Source organism: Bison bison, unplaced genomic scaffold (assembly GCF_000754665.1).
Source record: "Bison bison bison isolate TAMUID 2011002044 unplaced genomic scaffold, Bison_UMD1.0 scf7180017864454, whole genome shotgun sequence".
NCBI lineage: Eukaryota > Metazoa > Chordata > Mammalia > Artiodactyla > Bovidae > Bison > Bison bison.
Window position 1 is genome coordinate 699,869 of NW_011495016.1, and position 13,064 is coordinate 712,932.

The following is a 13,064-nucleotide window of genomic DNA, read 5'->3' on the forward strand; positions in this document are numbered from 1 at the left end:
GGAATTTCAACTGAGGCCGCATTCTGGGTTTTGCTTCACTGAGAACAGTGGGATCTGGGGAAGTTATGCCTTACGTAAGCACTGCCCTAAATATTTTTCACTTGCATGAAGCAGATATGTGAATTTTTAAATTTTCTTTTAGATGGCCCAACTGCTGGGCCATATCATCACAACATAACTGCTGAGTCTAGTGCCTGTGGGCATCACCATCATTTCAGGTCTGGGCATCATTCACACACCACTTGCAGATAGCAAGCTGCTCCTGAACCCCAACATTTTTATCCTCTTTTATCCTGAAGCACACGTTTTCTAATATCTTCCCTTGAAGATGGTCAGTGATAGAGCTATATGTACCCCCATGCCAGCTTATATGTCCAGATAGGTTCTGGAATCAGACATGTCTGTATTTGACCATACATCTGCCACATCCTGCCTATATAACCCAACCTGCAGTAACTGACTTCACCATCTTAACTCCGAGTTTTCTTATCAGCAGAGATATTGACATTAGCTATCAGAGAGGGTTGTTGTGAGGATACAATGGAAAATGATACGAAGCTCCAAGCACGGTGGTTAGCCTAACATCCATGTATGAAAAATGGTAGCTATTATTAGCAGTAGAACATCTAAGCCACTGAAGGAATATTTCAGTTATTATCATAACTGCCTTCAGCAGTGCTTTGATGGCCAGTAATGTGCTAAGCACCGCGCTTAATGTTAGGAATTGACTGAGCTTCTAAGGTAATTGCCTCTATTAAGTTTCTTGTGAGTTTCAAAATAACTTGCCTTTATCATATAAAGAACAGTCACAATCAGAGGCCAGACTAATAACCTCCAGAGCAGATATAATTATAGTATACAGAAATACATGTAAATTCAGATTTCAGACAAACCAAGATAGAGCCATCTCATAAGTAGTATCATTTTAGGCTATCATTTTAAAAGTAAGTACTATCATTTAAAGTGATTTACAACTAATAATGACTTTACTATATTGAGTTTTTAGAGTAGTTCTGGCTGGCATGTCAAATTCATAACATTATCTGTGGAAGATAATAATAATTAATGAGCAAAAAACATCCTTGGCAACAAACAGAAATAATTCCTAGTCAGACATCAATTCTGAAGCATATTTTTGAAATTTTGGCCAATGAATTTAATTAGTGGTATGCTGGTAAGCTGATTTGTAGTGTTTGTCAATTTCCATCATGTAAATACTCCACCATAGCCCATTTCAAAGGAACAATCAGTTCTCAAAAGCCAGTGTCAGTCAGCATCAGCACAGCTGCTGAAACAGTTCAGTTCAGTTCAGTCCTTCAGTCGTGTCAGACTCTTGTGACTGCAGAGACTGCAGCATCGCCAGGCTTCACTGTCCATCACCAGCTCCTGGAGCTTGCTCGAATTCATGTCCATTGAGTTGTTGATGCCATCCAACCATCTCATCCTCTGTCATCCCTTTCTCCTCCTGCCTTCAATCTTTCCCAGCATCAGGGGTTTTTTTCAATGAGTCAAGTTTTTCACATCAGGTGCCAAAGTATTGGAATTTCAGCTACAGCATCAGTCCTTCCAATGAATATTCAGGCCTGATTTTCTTTAGGATTGACTGGTTTGATCTCCTTGCAGTCCAAGGGACTCGTCAAGAGCCTCCTCCAACACCACAGTTCAAAAGCATCAATTCTTTGGAGCTTAGTTTTCTTTATAGTCCAACCCTAACATCCGTATATGACTACTGGAAAAACCATAGCTTTGACTAGTTGGACCTTTGTCGGCAAAGTAATGTCTCTGCTTTTTAAAATGCTGTCTAGGACTGTCATAGCTTTTCTTCCAAGGAGCAAGCATCTTTTAATTCCATGGCTTGCAGTCACCATCTGCAGTAATTTTGGAGCCCAAGAAAATAAAGTCTATCACTGTTTCCAGTGTTTCCCCATCAATTTGCCATGAAGTTATGGGAATACATGCCACGATCTTAGTTTTCTGAATGTTGAATTTTAAGCCAACTTTTTCAATCTCCTCTTTCACTTTCATTAAGAGGCTCTTTAGTTCTTCTTCACATTCTGCCATAAGGGTGGTGTCATTTGCATATCTGAGGTTATTGACATTTCTCCTGGCAATCTTGATTCCAGTTTATGCTTCATCCAGTTCAGAATTTCTCATGATGTACTCTGCATAGTCATTGGAAAAGACTCTGATGCTGGGAAAGATTGAAGGCAAGAGGAGAAGAGGATGACAGAGGATGAGATGGTTGGATGGCATCACTGACTCAATGGACATGCTGCTGCTGCTGCTAAGTTGCTTCAGTTGTGTCCGATTCTGTTTGACCCCATAGACAGCAGCCTACAAGGCTCCTCCATCCCTGGGATTCTCCAGGCAAGGACACTGGAGTGGGTTGCCATTTCCTTCTCCAGTGCATGAAAGTGAAAAGTGAAAGTGAAGTCATTCAGTCATGTCTGACTCTTCAAGACCCCCTGGACTGCAGCCTACCAGGCTCCTCCGTCCATTGGGATTTTCAAGGCAAGATTACTGGAGTGGGTCACCATTGTCTTCTCCCAATGGACATGAGTCTGAGTAAACTTGAGGAGTTGGTGATGGACAGGGAAGCCTGGTGTGCTGCAGTCCATGGGGTCGCAAAGAGTCAGACACGACTGAGCAACTGAACTGAATTCTGCATAGAAGTTAAATAAGCAGGGTGACAATATACAGCCTTGACGTACTCCTTTCCCAATTTGGAACAAATCTGTTGTTCCATGTTCAGTTCTAACTGTTACTTCTTGACATGCATACAGATTTCTCAGGAGGCAGATAAGGTGGTCTGGTATTCCCATCTCATGAAGAAATTTTCACAGTTTGTTGTGATCCACTCAGTCAAAGGCTTTGGTGTAGTCAAAAAAGCAGAAGTAGACATTTCTGTGGAATTCTCTTGCTTTTTCGATGATCCAACAGATGTTGGCAATTTGATCTCTGGTTCCTCTGCCTTTTCTAAATCTAGCTTCAACATCTGGAAATTCTTGGTTCACATACTGTTGAAGCCTTGCTTGGAGAATTTTGAGCATTACTTTGCTAGTGTGTAAGATGAGTGCAATTGTGCAGTAGTCTGAACATTCTTTGGCATTGCCTTTCTTTGGGATTGGAATGAAAACTGACCTTTTCCAATCCTGTGGCCACTGCTGAGTTTTCCAAATTTGTTGGCATATTGAGTGCAGCACTTCCACAGCATCATCTTTTAGGATTTGAAATGGCTCAACTGGAATTCCATCACCACCATTAGCTTTGTTAGCAATAATGTTTCCTAAGGCCCACTTGCTTTTGCATTCCAGGAAGTCTGGCTCTAAGTGAGTGATCACACCATTGTGGTTATCTGTGTCATAAAGATCTTTTTTGTACAGTTCTTCTGTGTATTCTTGCCACCTCTTCTTAATATCTTCTGTTTCTGTTAGGTCCCTACCGTTTCTGTCCTTTATTGTGCTCATCTTTGCATGAAATGTTCCCGTGGTATCTCTAATTTTCTTGAAGAGATCTGATACATTCAAAATGCTGACACACTGCACCTCAGTAGGGTTGTTTACAAGGGAAACAAGGAATTAGCCCATAAGGAAAATGTAAATATAGATAAAAGATATACAGATTTTTCAGAAAAGTGACAGAAGCAATTTTGCAATGAGTTAATTCCACAGGCAATACTCAGGCTGTTTCCCTTTTAACTGGAATCCTCCCTGAGAGCTGGTCCTTTCTGTAGAGGCGGTCACATATACCCCAGCCATGGATCCATCTTCTTCACTGGCCCCACTATCCTCTCAAGATTCTTGCTGGACACAAGCCTTTCCCTGGCTAACCTGGATTTCTCAGGTTCTCTTTATATTCATTTAATATCATTCACCAAGAAATAATGTCTTTCTTCTCTAATTTTCCTAAGACATACCATCTTCCCGTCTCTCTTTTATTACTAAATCCACACCTATGCTAAAACTCCTCCAACCAACCATGGAGATAGAGTTTTCCCATGAAGAGGAAGGAATTAGCTATCTGTTTAATTAATTTGCTTATCTGCTTTTTCATTTGGGAACAAAACAACTCAGCTTTTAGGAATACCATTTGGAGGACTGTAGAAAAACCAAAATAATCTTTGTCTTACTTCTGGCTTTGAAGTCTAGAATACCACAAGACAACTTTACTGCAGGATCTTATGACTCACCAAATTCAAGGGTTTTTAAAAGTAGAGTCTATAAATGAAAATTAATTTAATGACGTATTTCTGTTAATTCATGTTACACTTCAAACCTGCTTAATTGCTACAAGACAAGCTGTCGAATATGATAGACAAATTCTCTAATTTCTCTGTACATTAAAAAGACAAATTATAATATTTCTATGGCTAAAAAAAAAAACAAAAACAAATCCATTGCCAGGTTAGAGAGTTCTATAGATGTGTGTTGGAGAGGAAAGCACAACAATGTAACTGTTCTTAATGTCACCGAACCTACAAATGACTAAGAGGGCACATTTTACGCAATGTATTTTTAACAATATTATGTGTACCAAATGCTACTTATGTGTACCAAAACTCTGAAAAGTCCCTTAAAATTTAAAGGAAAAAAATCTATTAAATAGAAATTCTGCCACTCTGCCCTTTAGAATTTCAAGAAAGATAGTAACCAGATTTTTTAAGACAAATAAATGAAAACAACACCCTTTAGCACAGCCTGCATCTCCTTTCAGACTTCAGACCCGAGGGCACTCGGTGCTGAGAAAATATGCTTCTGTTCTGCTGGACAGCCATGCTCCCTTTTTCCAAGGCCTTTTATAGGCATCACACTTAACTTCTCAGGCTCATATGAAGGACTTGGGTTTAACTGGGAAAAGGTCAAAAAGTCAAGACATACTGCATTCTTTGCCTCTCACTGGGTCAGGCAGGCCAGAGCAGTCCACTGCGGAATTCGGAATGGCAACTCTCCACCTGGAGCCACTGCTATCACATTCTGTATATTCAAAGTGGTAATCTTTCTGCAAATAATCACAAAGACAAGTCTTTGTTAGAGCCAGTTTTAATGGGACAACTGTGCTTTCTCAGTCACTCTCAAACCTGCCTGGAAGCCTCATTCCAAACTGTTCTCTCTGGTTGATCCTCATTCTTCCAAGACTCCATCCATATCATGCAGTTTTTTGATAAAAAAATATATCATGCCACAAATGAACTGACTTGCAAAACAGAAAAGGACTCAGAGACTTAGAAAACAAACATACAGTTGCCAGGGCCAGGGGTGGGAGGGAGGGACAGTTAGGGCGTTTGGGAAGGTCATGTGTACACTGCTACATTCTAAACAGATAACCAACAAGGACCTACTGTACAGCACATGGAACTCCACTCAATGTTATGCGCCAGCCTGGATGGGAGCAGGGTTTGTGGGAGAATGGATACATGTATATGTATGGTTGGGTCCCTTCACTGTTCACCTGCAACTACCACAACATTATTAATCGGCTATGTGTGTTTAGGTCGCTCAGTCATGTCTGACTCTTTGTGACCCCATGGACTATAGCCCATCAGGTTCCTCTGTCCATGAAATTCTCCAGGCAAGAATATTGGAGTGGGTTGACATTTTCTTCTCCAGGGGATCTTCCCAACCCAGGGACTGAACTCAGATCTCCCACACTATAGGCAGATTCTTTATCTGAGCCTCCAGGGTATACCCCAATAAAAATAAAAAGTTTAAAGTTTGGGAAAAAAATGTACCATACAAGGTGCTGAGGCTCTGAAGAGGAACATGACAGCCATACACTTGATGGTGTGACCAGGGACCTGTAATCTCACACACCCAAAAGGCAACAGCACATGTCCCTATTTTGCAGGCTTCTTAAGATCTGAATAACTGATAGATATGAATATATGAGCAAAATAACCCTAAGAAATTGAAGGCTGTCACTGTCCTAAGTTTTTCAAAGGAAGAAATAAGAGAATTGTTCCCACAGACCTAGTTTTTCACTGTTTAAAATTTAGCAGAAGGCATAATGATTAATCATCCATATACTAATTAAACGACTACCAAATTTTAAAGCAGCTCTTCCAGGCTCGATATATCCCCACCACAGCAGACTATCTTCAGTCACTGACTGTAAAATAGACCATTTACTACAGTCGCCAAGTAAGACCAACCCACTTGTCTCTGGCCCTTGGTTGCTCTGAACTCTGTCTTCACGTTGACCACCCCTGCTCAGAGCACATCACTGAGACCTTGAGCTGATAGGAATGAGGAAAAAATGTAGCATTTCATTTCACTGCAGCATTTCAAGAAGGAGAGAAGTTACAAATCTAGCCCAAAATATTTTCAGCTCAATATTTTAGAAGTTGCTAGGTGGTTTCATCTACTCCGTTTATTAATAACGGAAGTGAATAGAAATATTGTCACATAATCATCAGAAAACTAGGTGTGGGAGGTAGGGAAGTTTGTGTGCATGTGTGTGTGTGTGTGCGTGTGTGTGTGTGTACACAAAGAAAGAATACCAGTTAAGAGGCAGGTTCTGGAATCAGGTCTGAGTTTGAACTGACATCCTATTCCTCCACATACCATCAATGTGCTATACTGGGCAAGCCACTTTACCTCTCAAAGCACCCATTTTTTTCATTGGTAAAATTAGAATAATAGTATTTCCTATTTTGCATGGCTTTGCAGCAGTAAAATGTTAGCCAGGTTAAGCTCCACTGAGTTAGCACTTATTAGTGGTAGAATTCTTCTTCTTCTTAAAGGCAATGTGGGTACAGAGGGTGATATGCAGGAAGGAACTAACTAGCGGTAATAAGGCAAGGCACAAACTACCTGCATCTCTGTTTCCCCTGCTTCAATATCTGCATGCTGTTAAAGATAAAACAAAAAGGGACCAAGAGTTAAAGAAGGTAAAATCACTGATCTGGGAGCCAAGGGCTTTATGCTGCATTCAGCAGACTCTCTCCCAGAAATAAGATTCATTATATCCTTCAAGCAATCATCTCTAAATAGGATTTTCTTCAAATAGGATTTTTTTTTTTACAAAGCTTGGTAACAGACAATTTGAGATGATGTTATTTGACAAGAATCTGAATTTCTAATATGTTTCACTGCCAACTAAGAGCAAATCTACACATGTTTAAAAAAAAAATCAATAGAAGCCTACAAATGGGAAAGGCTTTCCAGAAGGAAAGATAAGAGGAAGGAGGGAAGAAGGGAGGAAAGGAGAGAGAGAGGGAGGGAGGAAAACACAATGAGGTTCACTAAATTTGACAGCATACAAATGTTAAACACTATACATCAGTAGTCATCCTAAACAAAAGCAAAAAGTAAACAACAAAACGAACTGCCAAAGAAACATACAGCAAAGGTTAATTAACTTAAGAATACCAGGTTTCTGAGTTCTGCAAATGAATGGTGGTGATGGGTGTACAACAATATGAATGTACTCAATGCCTCTGAACTGTATACTTAAAATTATTAAGGTGCTAAATTTGATATATATATATATATATATATATATTTCACCATAATCTTTAAAGTATAAAATACTGGGTTTCTAAAAATCAGTAAGGAAAAGGACAAATAACTATTGGAAATATGGTCAAAGAACACAAGCAATTCATTAAAGAACAACACAAATAGCCAAGTATATGCAATGCAGGAGACCTGGGTTTGATCCCTGGGTTGGGAAGATCCCCCGGAGAAGGGAATGGCAACCCACTTCAGTATTCTTGCCTGGGGAGTTCCACAGACAGGGAAGCCTGGAGGGCTACAGCCTATGGGGTCACAAAGAACTTGACACCACTGAGCAACTAACAAAAAATATATATACAAAACAAGTTGAACACTGCCAAAGAAATATAAATAATGATTTTCATCAAGTTGACATGACATTTAAATTTATTTTAAAACTCTCTAATGTAACAGTGCAGTAAAATGAGCACTCATATGTGCTTCCAAAGAGAGAATGAAGTAGTATAGGATTTCTGGGGAGAAACAGTCATTCTGTACCAAGAGCTTTAATGTGTTAAAATAAATTTGACTCCAAAATTCCACCTCTAGCATCTTATCTAAGGTGGGGGGAGTGTTTCATGTGTTCAGTGATTTGTGTACAAAATAGCTCATGAAAACCTTCCTATAGGTTGAGGGAGCATAATTAAAAGTTTATTATGGAATCTCACATGCACTTTATCTGGAATTTTTCACACATATTTATGTCATTAAATACTCATAATAATTATGTGGATTAGGAAAGACAGTTAACATTATTCCCATTACTCAACTAAAACTCAGAGGTGACTTACTTATACATACCCACCTAGTAAGCAACACAGCTGAGAGCAAAACTCAAGCCTTCCATTTATTTACTAGTGTTTACAGTTTATATAACGCAATTGTGCTTGAAATAGAATGCTAGTTTTAAAATAGAAGTGGTCAAAGTTTTGAATATAAGAGCCTGGTAGTTACAAGTCTAATAAGAATCACAAAGATGTCTCACACTCAGAATACAAGAGGACACAGGTAAGCAGAAACCATTTGATTCTCCCTCTATTTCTATATTAGTTTTCTGCAGATGCTGCCAAAAATTACCACACACGTAAGCCACTTGAGACAAAAGAACTTTATCCTTTCACAGTTCTAGAGGCAAAAAATCCAAACTTGGTATCACTGGGCCAAAATCAAAACGTCAACCAGGCTGCCCTCCCTCCGGAGGTTGTGGGGAGAACACTCTCCATGCCTCTTCTGGTTTCTAGTGGCTGCTGCCATTCATTGGTTTGTGGCTGAATCACTCCGGTCTCTACCTCTGTGGTCACACTGCCTTCTCCTCTTCTGTCAGATCTCCTTTTTATCTCATTCTGATAAGACTCTTGTGATTGTATTTAGGGTCCACTGAGATCATTAAAAAAAAAAAAAATCCCCCATCTCAAGATCCATAACCTGTTCACATCTTCAACCTTTTTATCCACAAAAGATAACAACTCATAGGTTCCAGGGGAGAGGATATGAATATCTTTTGAAGAGGAGGGCATTATTCAGCCTACCACGGCCCACCCTCTAGTTTCAAAATTTCATGTCCTTCCCACATGCAAAATACACTCACCACATACCAACATTCCCTAAAAAGTCTCAACCCATTACAGTATCAATTCAAAGGCCAAAACCTCATTTACATCTCATCAGCTCAAAGGTCCCTAATCTAATTCAAATCTAATCATTTAAATCAAGTATCAAGGAGACTCTGGTTATGATCTATAAGGGGGCAAGATTCCTCTCCATCTGCGCACCTATGTTACCTGCTTCCAAAGTCCAGTGGTTTTTGACATTAACAACAGTTATAGACATTCCCACTCAGAACAAGATAAAGTGGAAGAAAGGGAAGGATGATGTCAACCATCTCAAGACATTTCAAAATTCAGTAGGACAAATTACATAACGTTTCAAGGTCTGGGAATAATCCACTATAGTTCGTGGCTCCAATCTCTGGGCCCAAGACTCTACCCTCAGAGTCATTCTTCTGAATTTTTTTTTTAAATAAAAACATATTTGCAGTTGAATAGTTTTACTGGACTTCTTCTTGCCTGTAAAGTTTTGGGAATCCAACAGCCCTCCTCCATTTCATCCATCTCCATCGTTTTCTTGATGCTGGCAGTATTTCCCCTTTTATCAAAAAGTTTGTGGGTCTCCTGTGCATTTCATTCCATGAGACAGAAGATCTTCCTAAAATCTTTCCTGGATAATCCCATCTGTGTTCCTGGTTTCTGCTAAGACAGTTGAGATCCATGAATCACACACCTAATTTCTTTGACACTAGCAAAAGGTTTTCCAGCCACACTCTGGGCCTTGTCTCCAAAGCATACTCTCCTAACAGTTATGAATTTAGCATCTTTTGCAATTTGCACAGGCTGAGAATTTTCCAAATAATCAAGTCTCGATTTCTTTTTAACAATTCTCCCTTCGATTTCTCTTTCCTCTAATATTTTATTGTAAGCTGTGAAACTTTGCTCAGAAATCTCCCCCGTTGATATTCAAGTTCATCACTTACAAGTGTTACTTACCTTCCACACAACAGGATGAAATTGTTAAACTCTGCCACTATATAACAAAAATCACCTGTCCTCCAATTTCCAACGATGCGTTCCTCATGTTCTTTTTAGCCTTAACCAGTAGCACATTTAAAATTTCTACCAACATTCTGCTAAGGACAATTTAATATTCACTTTTACTACTGTATTTCTCACTTCTTCCTGAATCATCACTGGAAGAATCTTTAACATTCATATTTTTGTCAACAGTCTGTTCTAGGCAGTCTAGGTTTTTTCTATCATGTACTTTAAATTCTTCCAGCTTCTGTTCATTACCCAATTCTAAAGCCACCTGCTCATTTTTAGTTATGTGTTACAGCAACTCCCCACTTTCAGGTAGTAAAATCTGTATTAGTTTTCCTTTGACTGCTGTAACAAATTACCAAAAATTTATCAGCTTAAAGCAACAGAATTTTGTTCTCTTACAATTCTGGAGGCCAGAAGTCCAAAGCCAGCATCATTGAAGTGCCACCCAGGCCACATTGCCTCTGGAGGCCCTCAGGCAAAATCCATTCCTTGCTTCTTCCAGTTTCTGGTGTCTGCCAGCTTCATTGGCTTGCAGCTGCCATCACACCAATCTCTGCCTCTGTGGACACACTGCCTTCTTCTTCCTCCCCGTTGTGACTGCATTTAAGACCCATTCAGATAACCATCTTCATCTCAAGATTCTTATTCACATCTTCACAGTCTTTTTCTAGGCCCTTTTCTCTCCCTGTCATATAAGGTAACATACACAGATTCCAGGGATTAGGACATGGCCACCTTTCTTTGGTAGGAGGAGTAGTATTCAGCCTACCACAATCTCCTACTGCAGAATAGCCTAGACCAGCCATATAGTTGCATAATGGTTTTCCTGTTCCTCTTGTTCCCAGTTATTTGTATTAGGAAGTCTTTCTTTCTCATCTGCATATCCCACTGTAAAGATCCTGGCCCTCATATGTAATTTGTTATCCTCCTTGCAAAATAATGATGCTGAAAAGTATGGCATGAATTTCAAATGAAGCAAGACCTCTGAATAAAATAGCCAAGCTCAAGAAAACTCTGTCACCATGGCCTCTGTGTTATTCAGGTTGCCAGTTATGAGATGAGAATAGAAGTAAGTACACAGAAAAGGTATGTTGTGTTTTCTGGATGCAGTGGTAGATGTCATATGCCAATTAATCTTCCTATGATTCTTTGTTCTACCTGCCTCCTCTAGAATACCCTTGAAATCTAAAGAGGCACAGCTATTGTTAAGTTACAAAATTCTTAGCACTCCAGCAGGAAACTATAATGTGTTTATTTATAATTTAAAAACACTGAAATGCAAACATACTTCATGCAGAGGGCAGCACTTGGGGTCAGAAATTTAGACTGCAGCCCCTACCTGATGGGTTTTATTTTTTAAATTATTTAATAGGCTATTTCATCTAGGCCAGTAATAATTTTTTAAATCTACTTCTGAAGTCAACCCTAAACTCAAAGCAGAGATCTAAGAAATAGTGTGATGCAGTAAAATCACTCAAGATACAATATACACTCCCCAAATATTTTGAATGGTATTCAAGGTACTGAATAAAGAGAGCTACAGCACATTCATTTTCAGATTTATAGATAATACCTCATAACTCTAGCCACAGACCTAAATAGATATTGAACTACATGGATCCCTTGGAAATGGGAATTTGGGGGGTATCAAAGAGAAATTAAAAAGAAAATGTAAATTTAAATATTTTATTTAAGTCATTAACTAACAAGTCAATCCAGAAATAAGCCATTGTCACCAGTTCAAAGGAGAACTCAAAAGAACACATATCAGCTGCCAACCAGGAAAGTGAAATGAACTAAGAGACGCAGAACTGGGAAATATCCTAAGGGCAATAATCAATTACATTCCAAAAAATAAAATGGATTTTCATTTCTATGCACAGGAATCATTTGTATTCTTATCAATTTCAGTACTGCAAAATAGTTCAAAGTCAGGGAACGATGCAAACTTATACAGAAACTGATCAGTCAGAAAGGTGCTCTAAACAGGTCAGTCATCTTTTCTGCCTATTTCAACATGTTTCACAATTTTGCTGACAAGAGGAAAAGTTCCTGTCAATTTTTGCAACATTACAGGGCTCCTGACACTTTATCACCAAACATAATGATGTGAGTCAGAGCACACTCTAAACAGCAGAACATCCGCTCACAAGCCACACTCTAAATTATAAACTGGAGGAAGGGCTTGTCGTGACCCCACTCAGGGGACGGCAGTTATTTAGACAAGTCTGCAAATCACCAAACACTGGGGAATGAAAATACTGCCTCAAATAACAAAATGATGGAACACTCTGAAAATTCAACATTGTAAATATATGGGAACCAAGGAAACAACCCAAAAAGAAATAGAGCATGGAATTACTCCTGATGAAAGTGGATGAAAAATTGTGGCTCGCCATCTGCAAGAACAAAGTCACCAGCTACTGCAGACACTGACCTTCAACACCTCTGAAAGGAGTTCAGGATGGAGATCAGAAATGAGGCACTCTGTGCTCTGGGGAAAAAAACAGAACAGGCCTGCAGATATACATTTTTAGGAGAAGATTTTATGAGTGTAATTTCCTGCATCTTCTCATATCTAGAAAAGCACTAAAATCATTACTAGCAGCCACCTTTTCTCAAAATGTGTTAACTGCATGTACCCTCTTTATCAAAATCACATACATCCTGCCCTTTTCTCTTACCCCTTAGGAGCAGTCCCTCAGAGCTCTCTGAGAGGCTGTCTCCCAGGGTATAGCCTTTATTTTGCCCCAAACAAAACTTAACTCATAACTCTCATGTTGTGCGTTATGTTTTTTCAGTAGATAGCAAATGCTTAAGAGAAAATTATTCCTCAATACAAATCTGATAACACACACACACACACATTCACTCACAAATCAAGTATAGGCACAAACTCCCAAATTGTGCTTTCTTACACCTAAACAGAAAATGTCAGGATACACCCAAATAAATATTAGCTACTTAAAGTAGC

General features: G+C 39.2%; 1 protein-coding gene across 1 annotated transcript in view; it reads right to left on the bottom strand.

Moving 5' to 3' along the window:
* KIAA1324L (KIAA1324-like ortholog) overlaps positions 1–13,064 on the bottom strand; it is a 220,012-nt gene that overhangs the window by 106,787 nt on the left and 100,161 nt on the right. The window contains exon 2 of the mRNA XM_010859123.1: positions 4,878–4,998. The gene's annotated coding sequence lies outside the window, so the exon portion shown is untranslated. The remainder of the gene's footprint in view (positions 1–4,877; positions 4,999–13,064) is intronic.